The sequence below is a fragment of the Lactuca saligna genome, chromosome 5 (genome assembly GCF_052625555.1).
Source record: "Lactuca saligna cultivar CGN05327 chromosome 5, ASM5262555v1, whole genome shotgun sequence".
Taxonomy (NCBI): domain Eukaryota; kingdom Viridiplantae; phylum Streptophyta; class Magnoliopsida; order Asterales; family Asteraceae; genus Lactuca; species Lactuca saligna.
This window is the reverse complement of record NC_136421.1, coordinates 149,544,888-149,559,436: the sequence shown is the minus strand read 5'-3', so window position 1 is coordinate 149,559,436 and position 14,549 is coordinate 149,544,888.

The window sequence follows — 14,549 nt, the reverse complement described above, 5'->3', positions numbered from 1 at the left end:
AACCATTTATTTATTTTGCAACTTGAATCCTAAACTTTGATAATTAATGTTTTTAAAAACTAAAATGGGTATTAATTATTGAAGATTAAAAATTGAGAATACTAAATGGATTTTCTTAAAAGTTTGTAGATATATAATCCACTCTCATAACCATGAATTGTCATTTCTCTTTAAATGACTTAATGAAACAATAACATTTAATACATACAACTTCAATGAAAGGGTTCATGTCTTAAGAGACAATCTCGTGAGAGATGTGAAATTGTATACACTTAAAGAAAATATTCCTAAACAATCTGCTTTGAGCAATAGACCTGAATATGATACCTTGTAAATGCATTACAATGATGTTCAAGATGCTTCTAACATCATAGTAGTAACAATTATTCATTACTTCACGGAAGTGTGGATTATATATATATATATATATATATATATATATATATATATATATATATATATATATATAACAGGTTAAGCAATATTCCAATAAATATAGTGATATTTTGTTGGAATAGTGCAAAGCTAAAAGAGTCACCTTGTGTGATCTAAAAGGCCCATGTTTTATGGAATAAACACCTTTAAGCCCAAACAATCCAATAAGGCCCACATTGATGGATCTTGTTTCTTTTGTGAAGAAACTGAACACTGATAGAGGAACTGCTCCTCTTATCTAGAAAGAAAGTCTGAAAGAGACTAGTACTTCAGGTATCTACTGGATAGAACTCATACTTTTCGTGTAACTATAACACTGTGAAAATTTACAATCAATTTAAACTTTTCAAAAACAACACATATCCATTAAATTATTATAAAAAGGTTTTCAGTTCATTTATTATCAGAGTATCCCAGAAACATCAACATAAAACTGAGGAGCGGTACGATCACGCCTTCGCCTTGCTACGGTCTCCTAAAGTACATGAAACAATACACTGAAACTGTAAGCCCGAAAGCTTAGTGAGTTACCCCCAAAATATCAACCACAATACTACACACATATGATATCATATCATAAACAAAACAACTATGCATATCGAGTCTACAGTGTGAATGGTCTGCCTGCTCCAAGCCTTCAGTCTACCCGGTCCACACTCTCTCCGAATATCATAAATAGAACAACCATGCATATCGAGTCTACAGTGTGACTGGTCCGCCTGCTCTAGGCCTTCAGTCTACCCGGTCCACTCTCTCTCCGAGTCTACAATATGACTGGTCCGCCCACACCGGGCCTTTTGTCTGCCTGGTCCACTCTCCGAGCCTTGGCACGTCTGGTCCGCCCTCTTGGGGCCTTCAGCTTATCCGGACCGCTTGTCGGGCCTTCGGTCTAACCGGTACGCCCTGGGTATATTAGCCTACAGCACAAAGCAGGATCCGCCTCAACCCAACCCCAGTCCAACAACCATATGGACATAAACATATAACCATATAACATCTCTCAACTAATCAAACCGATCCAACATATCACATAACATAGCAACATCCTAACCAGGATATCGACCTAACCGGTCACTAGCATAACATCATCCTATATACCAGGATACCGACCTTAACTAGGTCTCTAACATATACCATCCTAACTACCAGGATGCAGACATAGCAAAGCAATAACATAACAACAATTACTACCCGAATTTCCATCCGATAAAGGGTCGGCCTTGGTGCCTTAAACCCTGTTGATATAGAGACGATAACTCACCTGCAACTGCCGACTTGAAGAAATAAGACCACGTTGCTTCGACCACCAGCACGAACTCCACCACTGATCATTACCAAATAACCAAAACCAATAAACACCAATAATTACCAAAATACCCTTGGAAGTCAAACTGGTCAACCCTTGGTCCAAGTTAAAGTCCTCAGTCAAAGTCAACCTTCCTGGTTGACCCTACTCGCCTAGTCAACCCGTTGACTCGTCGAGTTCCTATGCTCAGAAAATCCCATGACACGACTCAAGTCGCCGAGTCTCCCCAAGACTCGTCGAGTCCAAAAAACTCTGAGTCCCTTCCTGCTCAACTCACCGAGTCATCCCTTGACTCACCGATTCACAACTCAACCATAAAAGTTAGGACTTCACGACCAGACTCGCCGAGTCCAAGCATAGACTCGTCGAGTCCAAGGAAATCTTTAACAGACTCGTTGAGTTGTTCCTCCAACTCGCCGAGTCCAGACGTGACATCTTCATCCAGGCGATTTTAGGCCATTCCATTGCTTCCAATACATTGATCTGGACTCCTAGGGCCAGATTCACACGTAAAGTTTCCAACTTTACGTGCATGCAAGGCTCAACAAGCTCCAACAAGCTAAAAATGAAGGTTCAAGGCAAGGACACTCTCAATCACGCCCCAAAGCTATCACTTTCTGATCACATGGCTCCAAACCAACCTAGATCTGAAGTTGCAACCTCAGATCTAGTCTCCATACCCGAAATAGATCCCAACCATGCTAAAGAACCCCAAATCACACACCATGGATGAAATAACAAGGAAATAGCTTAAGGTAAGGTCCTCTTACCTTAGAGATGAGTCTAAACTGATGTAGACTTCAGATCCACAAGCTCTCTTGATGTTATCCTCAAATTCCTCCAACTTCTCTTCACCAATTTCTTCTTCCAAGCTTCAATCTTCTCAACAATGGAGTCTCTCACGATTTTGGGTTTCTCTGGAACACTCAGGGAGGATAGAGGCTGAAATGAAGGCATATTATTCTTTAAATAGGGTGCAAACCCTAGGACTTAGGGTTTCTCATTCCAGCACGGACTCGTCGAGTCCAGCCTCCGACTCGGGGAGTCCGGTCACTTAACATGTGCCTGGCACATGCTTAGAATCGACTAGTTGCAGCTCCTACTCACCGAGTCCCTCTTTTCGCAACTTACACTTTACCCCCTGAACTCTTGATTCTGACTTGGGATGTTACAATTCTCCCCCACTTAAATTAGGCTTTGTCCTCGAAGCCTGCTGCAACACACCATTCCAGATAATACTCCCACAATGCACCTCCTGGTCTCAACCGACTCAGGTCCCTTCAAATACTGTTAACAAATCTCAATAAACCCAACTCTTCCTTACAGAGTCATGAAACTTGCATTCAAACCAACCGCCGACTTCTTCCTTTTAATGATAAACATATCAACTAAGTATCACCCGATGGTACTTCCATCATTCCAACTCACCCAATCACTTGCCTCTTACAAAGCTAGATATCACCCTGAACCATCGGGTCCTGACCAAGTACCAAGCTGCTACCCCTTTCCTCGACTGGTATATCCTTTATCAAATTCACTTCTGGGACTTATCCCGCTTTTCTTTCCGAATCCAACTCATTTCTTTCTGAGCTGACAGGATGGCACATCCTTCAGCTCCTGAGAAACTCCTATGAGCTCTCCCCTGCAATCACATACGCATGCTGAACCTACTCTAACATCCTCAGGCTGGAAAAACCTGACACACTGACGATACCTCCAGACATCCCCAGGATGAATTACCGCTACATACATAACCTCCTGATCACAACCATACAGAAAATCCAAGGCTCCATCCTTGCATCCCTTCCGAACTCCTCTGGTTCTACACTACCGGAAATTCTTCCGCAACCTCAAGAGACACCCAATCCAGATGTGCTTCCATACCACTGGCACAATCACAGTGCTCGACAACCATAATTGAAATACTCTCAATCATCCATTCTCACTTCTGTTTTCACTTCCTTGAACCAACACTCCCTCCCGGAGTTACATACCTTTCCTTCTCCTTATCCAAGGAAGTCTACTTGAACACCTCGTTACTTTAACAAGTGCCACAGTGCTCACACCCCACTCTACACTATTACCTCGTAGAGTAACCGCTATTCCATGCAACACACACTTTGAATCTGCTCGCAAGGACTCTCGGGTCCATGCACCACCTTCCACTAACATGATTAATAACCGGGGCCAGACCTACTGTTTGCTATTGCATTACAACATACTCAATCCATCTCCTCATATAGATCTATCAACATATACAGAGTCTTCAGCATGACTGGACCGCCTTACCAGGCCTTGATCCAATCTGAACCACTCTCAGAACCTTCAGCATGTCTGGACCGCCCTCTAGGGCCTTCAGTCTGTCTGAACCATTCTCCGAGCCTTCAGCCTGACTGGTATGTGTGGCAACCCGAAACTTCTATCCTATGTAATTGATTTGTGTATCGGTATTAAAACTTGAATTCATCATCTTTTAACGGATCTTGTGGGTCCATATATGGGTGCTCTAGTTTTAGTATAATCCATATATGAGTATTGGGAAGGGTTATAAAGTGTTTAACATCACAAAATCGGGTCAAACATACCAAATAAGGTGTGTGCGGCCAGCCAGCCACACACCCAACTGCAAACACCCTCCAGCCTCACACCCAACCCTATATATTGAGAAGGCCCCCTTCATTCACTCCTTTCTTCTCTTGAATGCACCATCTCTATCTCTCTACTTTCTCTCTCTAAAATCATCAACGAAGAACACTTTGAAGGCCTCATAATCATGAACTACTCCATCATCTAGTTGGTTATAGTGGTAAACACTTGAATCTAAGCTTAAAACTCATAATATTCATCATGGTCTTCGTCCCTTGAAGGTGTACGACCGCACACCTTCATATGGTGGCCGCACACATTCAAAACTCCCCTTAGTGAAGAGAAAACACTTCAAAAATCAACATTTGGACTCAAATGAGGAGTGTACGGCCGCACACTATTGTGTATGGCCGCACACACCCTCTGTACGGCCACACACTCTTATGTGCAGCCTCACACACAAGTCTGGCCGCATTCCCTAGCCGCACACTCAGTTGCATGGCCATACACTCACTCTAATGCCCATATTTGGCCTTAAACTTGTAAAGATCACTAAGTATGAATCATGGGACACTTAATCTTAGTAATACCAAGTCTTTAGAGTGACTTCCCATCATGTTTTGTCATGAAACACCGTAGCTCTAACTCACATATGTGCCATCATATGTATAATAGGGACCACTTACGTTCAGGGCATCCGTTAACACTCAACACTTGTATCGATCACACTCGAACCCTACATTAAACTGTGAGTTCATACCCCTACACATTTTTCCGTGTTTTTCATGTTTTCATGGGGGGGGGGGGGGGGGTGGGAATAAAAGCAAATGTACAAGGGAACTTGTACTCAAAACTTATTACTTCGTATGAAATGTTTACATGATCTATATGCTTTTTACACCAAAACTTGTTTTACCAACCAACTTAACTATGGATTTGGTTTTCCAAACTAAAACAAGGATACTTGTGAAACTTAATTTAAAATTTTATATTTTATATTTCACAAGGGATTTATGACATTCATAAAATGGATTTTCCATATTATTACTTATAAATTTGTTATTCTTACGGTTAGAGACACGTCCTTGGTAACACTCCCCGGGTACGAGAGTGTAGGGATACCCCTGTAACCAGAATCCCCTGGAGGGAGAACGTGACTTTTGTGTATAGATCTATACAGGACTGACTACCCCACACCTCACTGCTAGCTACAGCCGGACCGATAGGTCTACGAGTGACAAAGTCATAAATCAATACTGGCCTCGTTACGTGTCGTATCTAGTTTATCGTAGGTTTATAGAACTCGCAACTTAGAATAATGGAGATTTACTTTAGTAATAATGAACCTGGTGAACTAACCTCAAAGTAATAACTTTTTTGATTACTAGAGGGTATTTGTAATACCCTTAGGAATTGTTCACTACCTACTTATTAGTTTTATATACGTGTTAAAACTAATGTGCTTTTCAAGGATAACCAAAATTTCAGGGAAGCTTTACCTAACGATACAAGTATGGTAGATACTTGTACACTTCATTTCAAATCGATAACCGAACATTAACTTTTAAGGAAAATAAGGGCTTTCCTGGGATAACTAAACTTTTCATAAAAAGGTTGTTTAACAAACTGATAACTAAACTTCTTTCATAAGAAAATATGGGGTTTTCTTGGGGAAACAACTTTTCAAAAACTAAAGAGACATTTTCTTTCACCAGAAACAAACCGCTTATGAACTCACCAGCTTTATGCTGATATTTTTAAAACTACTTGTATTCTCAGGTTCTTGTTAGACAGGTATCCCGTTTACTTTTGGAGAAGACGGAGCGTATTGAAGTCTCGTCTGTTCTTTTGTTTACATGTCGTATATGCATAAAACTTGTATTACTGTGTTTTCAAACATATGTAAATAATCCTATGTAATGTAATGGTTGTGTTTACTATGCTTACTATATACATTGGTTGTGATACTACGCATGACGTCATCCACCCCGGAACGTTTCCGCCATCGATTTTAGGGTGTGACAGATTGGTATCAGAGCCCTTGTTTATAGTGAACTAAGTATACCGAACCTTACATGGTATATAACTATAAACACTAAGGGGCCTAAGCGCTCTAAACTAAAAGTATACTTTAAAATACAAGTATTTTTCAAGAAGGATACAAGAATACCAAAATTCCAAGAACTATAACCACGAGTAGAACAAAACAGAAGTAATTGGGTGTTGGGCACTGCGGTTAAACCTGGGTAGTTATGTAGTCGTGTCTAGGGTCAATATAGTCTGATCAACTATATTCATTCGAGACATGACCAACATGTTCTTGTGAGTGACCGTGGTGCACAGCAGGCCTAAAACTTACCAGATATCCAAACATCAGGTCATCATCGCAACAAAACATAAAATACTATAGGAGTATTTTCTAGAGTCAAACCCGTTTTAGAAATCCTCATTTAAGTGTTGCTACTCATTCCCTTTAGCGATAATTCTCTTGCTTTAGTAATTTTCCTTTATATTATCACATAGTAGAACACTCTATCTGCCATAATGAGATATCTCTTGTTTCATATCTCTTGATTCAATCCAGAGGACTTACCATCCTCTCTTTCCTGATCATTTTAGATCAACATGCCTCCAAGAAAGAGACCCAGCTCAAAGAACAACAATCCTCCACCACTACCTCCTCCTCAATTTGATCCTGTTATGTTTCACGCAGCTGTTACTGTCGCAGTGGCAGCTGCCATGTCTCAAATGAACCCTGGCAGCTCCGGTAGGCCAGGAGATGGTACTCAATCTCAAAACCAGGATGGTGGTCAGGGGCACCGGAAGGAGTGTTCCTACAAAGATTTCATGAACGCGAAACCCAAATCTTTCAATGGCAGTAGAGGTGTTATTGCTCTGACTCGATGGTTCGAAAAGATCGAGTCTATTTTCAAAATCAGTTCCTGTTCGGAAGCTGATAAGGTGAAGTTCGTTGCCTGCACCTTCACCAACAAAGCCTTGACTTGGTGGAATGGCCGAGTCAAATCCCTCACCCTACCAGTAGCCAATGCTATGGGTTGGGAGAGCATGAAGGAGCTTTTGCTTCCTGAGTACTGCCCATAGGGAGAGATGCAGAAATTGGAACACGAACTCTGGAACCTAAAGATGAGGGGTTCCGATATTGCTGCTTACACTTCTAGGTTTAAAGACCTAGCGCTTCTCTGTCCGGGAATGGTCACCCCGGAAAGCAAAAAGATTGAAAGATTTATCTGGGGGCTGACCCAGCCAACCAAGGGAAATGTTTTGGCTGCGAAGCCAGACACCTTTGAAAGGGCAAAATGTATGGTTCAAACTTTGATTGATCATGGAGAAAATCCCGATGAAGTGGCCACCACTCTTGAACCGACAAAAAGGAGTGGCGAGAAAAGAAAATCCTGGAGATAGAAGAAGAGTCAGTCTTCACCGGAACCCTCAAAGAAGCAGCAAACTGTGGCAGTCCACGCTGCTACCACCCCTGTTGCTACTCCTGCTACTCAAGCACCTGCCAGTAGATATGCTGGTACCCTTCCTCGGTGCGACAAGTGCAACTACCATCATCTCACTTTCAGCCCATGCTGTGAGATGACCTGCAACAATTTTGGTAAAAAGGGACATACGATTCGATTTTGCAAGGCGCCAGCCCAACCAACCAATCAAGCTTCTAGAGCAGGTGTCGGTTAGGCCTACTATGTTTGCGGCAAGGTCGGGCATTACAAGAGAAATTGCCACAAGGCAGCAACAACTGGCAACACTGGGAGGATTCTAACTATGGGCCAAGAGGAGGCAGTCTCTGATCCCACCATTATCACGGGTACATTCCTTCTCGACAACTCCTATGCATGCATCGTTTTCAATTATGGTGCTGAAAGAAGTTTTGTTAGCCATTCGTTCAAACATCTCCTTAAACATAATCCTCAACCGCTAATCGAAACATTTACCGTCGAGATGGCTAATGGTGAGAAAGAAAATGCTAACGATATATTCATAGGCTGCACCCTTACCCTCAACAAACATTCTTTTCCCATTGACCTTATGGCAGTATCTATAAAAAGCTTCGATGTTATCATTGGAATATATTGGTTGAGCCCCAATCATGATGATATCCTTTGTTACAAAAAATCTATCTGACTCAACCTTCCCTCTGGTCAAACCCTCATGATCTATGGCGATAAACTCAGTTCCAGTCTTCGCATCATTTCATGCATCAAAGCTCAAAAGCTTTTGCTAAAGGAGTGCCATGCATTCCTAGCCCATGTGATAAACAAGAAACAGGAAGTTAAAGACCTCGAGAGCATCCCCGAAGTCTGCAACTTTCCTGATGTCTTTCCCAAAGAGATCTCGGGAATTCCTCCTGAATGACAAGTTGATTTTCGTATCGACCTAATCCACGGAGCTACCCTCGTAGCCAAGTCCCCATATCGCTTAGCGCCAGCAAAAATGCAGGAGTTATCTTGTTAGCTTAATGAACTACTCAGTAAAGGGTTCATCAGACCGAGTTCCTCACCCTGGGGAGCCCTAGTATTATTTGTGAAGAAGAAATATGGATCCTTTCGGATGTGTATAGACTACCGCGAATTGAACATGCTAACTGTCAAGAACCGTTATCCTCTTCCTCGAATAGACGACCTTTTCGATCAACTTCAGGGAGCCGGTTACTTCTCAAAGATAGACCTTAGATCAGGTTACCATCAGCTACGAGTTCATGAGAGTGATGTTTCCAAGACAACATTCAGGACTCGATATGGTCAATACGAGTTCGTAGTGATGCCCTTTGGTCTAACTAACGCACCATCAGTGTTCATGGACCTGATGAACCAGGTGTGTCGCCCCTTTCTGGACAAGTTCGTTATCGTTTTCATTGACAACATACTTGTCTATTCCAGAAGCGAAGAAGATCACAAACAACACTTGAGAATAGTGTTGGAAATGCTTAGATCGGAGAAAGTGTTTGCGAAATTCTCCAAGTGCAAATTCTGGATTCGGAAAGTAACTTTTCTTGGCCACGTGGTATGCGAGAAGGGTATACATGTGGACCCTTCCAAAATTAAAGCGATAGAGAATTGGTTGGTATCGAAGACACCCACATAAATCTGTCAATTCTTGGGTCTCGCCGGCTATTATCGTAGATTCATTCAAAAATTTTCTAGAATTTCCAAACCCTTAACTACTCTGACACAGAAAGGTGTACCCTTTAGTTGGAGCGAAAAACAAGACACTGCATTCCAAAAGTTAAAGTGAGCTTTGTGCAGTGCACCTATCCTGTCCCTGCCTGAAGGGACGGAGGACTTCATTGTCTACTGCGATGCGTCCAATCAGGGCTTAGGCTGTGTGCTTATGCAAAGGGGAAAGGTTATTGCTTATGCCTCGAGACAATTGAAGGCACACGAAGTTAACTATACAATTCATGACCTGGAGTTAGGAGCAGTGGTCTTCGCACTGAAGATTTGGAGACATTATCTCTACGGAACCAAGTGCACAATCTTCACTGACCATAAAATCATGCAACACATCTTCGATCAGAAAGACTTAAACATGAGACAATGACGATGGGTAGAGTTTCTTAGTGACTATGAGTGCGAAATCCGCTACCATCCCAGCAAGGGGAATGTGGTGGCAGATGCCCTTAGCCGAAAGGAAAATTCAAGTCGCAAGGTGAAGACGTTAACAATGACCATCCATTCCCACCTATCCTCACAAATCCGAGAGGCTCAGTTAGAAGCCCTAAAACTAGAGAACGTGTCAAATGAAACCTTGAGGGGAATGGATAAGAATCTTGAGATCAGAGGTGACGGAGTCTATTGTTTCATGGATCGGATCTGGACCCCAAAGTTCAGAGGTTTCAAAGAAGTTGTCATGAACGAAGCCCACAAAACTAGATACTCTGTACACCCTGGCTCGGATAAGATGTACTTGGATCTCAAGAAGTTGTACTGGTGGCCAAACATTAAAGCCGAAATCGCTACCTTCGTGGGCAAGTGCCTGAATTGCGCCAAGGTAAAGGTCAAATATCATAAACCCTCGGGTCTACTTACGCGAATCTATATTCAAGAGATAGTCAGACTGCATGGTGTGCTTGTGTTCATTATCTACGATCGGGATAGCAGGTTTACCTCAAGATTTTGGTAGTCCCTACAGAAGGCTCTTGGAACTAAACTAGACATGAGCACGACTTATCATCCTCAGACAGATGGGCAGAGTGAGATAACTATCCAGACCTTAGAAGACATGTTGAGAGCATGTGTCATAGATTTTGTCATGTCGTGGGACACCCATTTACCCTTGATCGAGTTCTCGTATAACAATAGTTACCACACCAGTATCAAGGTTGCCCCGTTCGAAACCCTCTATAGTCGAAAGTGCAGATCCCCTTTGTGTTGGGCTGAGGTAGGGGACACGCAACTAGCTAAGAGTCGAGTCCCCGACAGTGCTCTCACTGGTCCTAAAATCATCCGTGAAACTACTGAAAAGATCATCCAAATCCGAGACCGATTGAAAGCCTCTAGAGACAGACAGAAGAGCTACGCTGATAAACGACAAAAACCTTTGGAATTCCAGGTTGGAGATCATGTCCTGTTGAAGGTATCGCCCTGGAAAGGCATGATACGTTTTGGAAAGCGCGGAAAACTGAACCCAAGGTACATATGACCTTTCGAGATCCTCGCTAGGATAGGTCCCGTGGCCTATAAACTCCGATTACCCCAAGAGCTTAGCAACATCCATCCTGTATTCCACGTCTCTAATCTTAAGAAGTGCCTATCCGATGAAACCCTTATGATCCCTCTTGAAGAGATTGAAAGCAATGAAAACCTGAACTTCGTGGAAAAACCAATTGAAATCATGGATCGGGAGGTCAAGCGTACGAAACAAAGCTGCATCCTAATAGTGAAAGTTCGCTGGAATACCAAGCGAGGTCCGGAATTCACTTGGGAGCGTGAAGAATCAATGAGACAGAAGTACCCCCACCTTTTCTAAAATCCATGAATTGTATTCATATTCCTGAATTTCGGGATGAAATTCCCTCTAACGGGGGGATGATGTGACAACCCGAAACTTCTATCCTATGTAATTGATATGTGTATCGGTATTAAAACTTGAATTCATCATCTTTTATCGAATCTTGTGGGTCCATATGGGTGCTCTAGGTTTTGTATAATCTAGATATGAGTATTGGGAAGGGTTAGAAAGTGTTTAGCATCACAAAATCGGGTCAAACATACCAAAGAAGGTGTGTGCGGCCACACACCCAACCGCAAACACCCTCCAGCACACCCAACCCTATATATTGAGAAGACCCCCTTCATTCACTCCTTTCTTCTCTTGAATGCACCATCTCTCTCTCTCTCTCAAATCATCAACCAAGAACACTTTGAAGGCCTCATAATCGTGAACTACTCCATCATCTAGTTGGTTATAGTGGTAAACACTTGAATCTAAGCTTAAAACTCATAATGTTCATTATGGTCTTGTCCCTTGAAGGTGTACGGTCGCACACCTTCATATGGTGGCCGCACACATTCAAAACTCCCCTTAGTGAAGAGAAAACACTTCAAAAATCAACATTTGGAATCAAATGAGGAGTGTACGGCTGCACACTACTGTGTATGGCCGCACACTCTTGTGTGCAGCCTCACACACCAGTCTGGTCGCATTCCCTAGCTGCACACTCAGTTGCATGGCCATACACTCACTCTAATACCCATATTTGGCCTTAAACTTGTAAAGATCACTAAGTATGAATCATGGGACACTTAATCTTAGTAATACCAAGTCTTTAGAGTGACTTCCCATCATGTTTTGTCATGAGACACCCTAGCTCTAACTCACATATGTGCCATCATATGTATAATAGGGACCACTTACGTTCAGGGCATCCGTTAACACTCAACACTCGTATCGATCACACTCGAACCCTACATTAAACTGTGAGTTCATACCCCTACACATTTTTCCGTGTTTTTCATGTTTTCAGGGGGGGGGGGATAAAAGCAAAAGTACAAGGGAACTTGTACTCAAAACTTATTACTTCGTATGAAATGTTTACATGATCTATATGCTTTTTACACCAAAACTCGTTTTACCAACCAACTTAACTATGGATTTGGTTTTCCAAACTAAAACAAGGATACTTGTGAAACTTAATTTAAAATGTTATATTTTATATTTCACAAGGGATTTATGAAATTCATAAAATGGATTTTCCATATTATTACTTGTAAATTTGTTATTCTTACGGTTAGAGACACGTCCTTGGTAACACTCCCCGGGTACGAGAGTGTAGGGATACCCCTGTAACCAGAATCTCCTGGAGGGAGAACGTGACTTTTGTGTATAGATCTATATGGGACTGACTACCCTACACCTCGCTGCTAGCTACAGTCGGATCGACAGGTCTACGAGTTACAAAGTCGTAAATCAATACTGGCCTCGTTACGTGCCGTATCTAGTTTATCGTAGGGTTATAGAACTCAAAACTTAGAATAATGGAGATTTACTTTAGTAATAATGAACCTGGTGAACTAACCTCAAAGTAATAACTTTTTTGATTACTAGAGGGTATTTGTAATACCCTTAGGAATAGTTCACTACCTACTTATTAGTTTTATATATGTGTTAAAACTAATGTACTTTTCAAGGATAACCAAAATTTCAGGGAAGCTTTACCTAACGATACAAGTATGGTAGATACTTGTACACTTCATTCCGAATCAATAACCGAACATTAACTTTTAAGGAAAATAAGGGATTTCCTGGGATAACTTAACTTTTCATAAAAAGGTTGTTTAACAAACTGATAACTAAAGTTCTTTCATAAAAAAATATGGGATTTTCTTGGGGAAACAACTTTTCAAAAACTAAAGGGACATTTTCTTTCACGAGAAACAAACCGCTTATGAACTCACCGGCTTTATGCTGATATTTTTAAAACTGCTTGTATTATAAGGTTCTTGTTAGACAGGTATCCCGTTTACTTTTGGATAAGATGGAGCGTATTGAAGTCTCATATGTTCTTTTGTTTACATGTTGTATATGTATAAAACTTGTATTATTGTGTTTTCAAACAAATGTAAATAATCCTATGTAATGTAGTGGTTGTGTTTACTATGCTTACTATGTACATTGGTTGTGCTACTAAGCATGATGTCATCCACCCCGGAACATTTCCACCATCGGTTTCGGGGTGTGACAGTAGGTCCACATGCCTTTAGTCTCCCCGGATCGCTCAGAGTATCATACATCATCCCGAACTATCCTTCCTGGGATTCTTTCCAATACATACTGTTCTAGCCCTCTAGGGGTTCCGAACTCTAACTCCATCCCATCTACTTAGATCCTAGCCTAATCCTAGGCCTCACAACAACCAATCACCTTTTCTGAAAACCTTGGTCTGTATCCTACCCCATTTTTCTGTCACTTACTGATACCAGCCCACACTCTTGGCTGACTGAAACACTGCTGAATCCTAAACAGGTAATCAACGGCTAATGCTTGTCGATCCTCCTGAGAATTTTCCAATTCTCCCCACTTAGATCACTGACTACCAACCACCGGTGACTCAACCGACATAAATCAATCATCCCTACTCAAGATACTCCTCTTATCCATGAACTGGTTTCCTCTAAAACGAGCAACCTCCACCAAAATCACTTCCCAACATCGCACATCGCGAACTCTAAGGGAGTTCGATTCCCCGCTGAACACTTCTCAAAACACAATTGCTATACCCGTCAACAAGACCATACAACCAAATTTTGACCATCAATCCCTTGGATGCTAACCACCTACAACTCCTAGTTACTAACACTCCCAACCAAACCATGAAACAAGCAAAACGACGAATAAAATACAACACTACATAAATAACCAAATAACCAGACGACATCGAAACGAAAACATACCCGCAACTGCATTCGGCTCTGCCCTGACCTCCTCTGCTGTGAGCTAAAAAGTGCACCCCTGAGCCCTCGGAGGCTCCACTCCACCCTGACCCCTGCCAGTAATCCTCACAGTAGACGGTGCTGGAACCTGCACCGATCTGGAAACAAGTTGTGGACAGTTGGCCCTCAAGTGACCAACCTGATGGCAATGATAAAAAATCCTCAAATCCTGAATCGGGGCTGACTGAAGGCAATCCCTCGCATAATGCCCCTCTTTCCCACACTTACGGCACGCACCACCAGACCTACAAACTCCGGTATGACCCTTC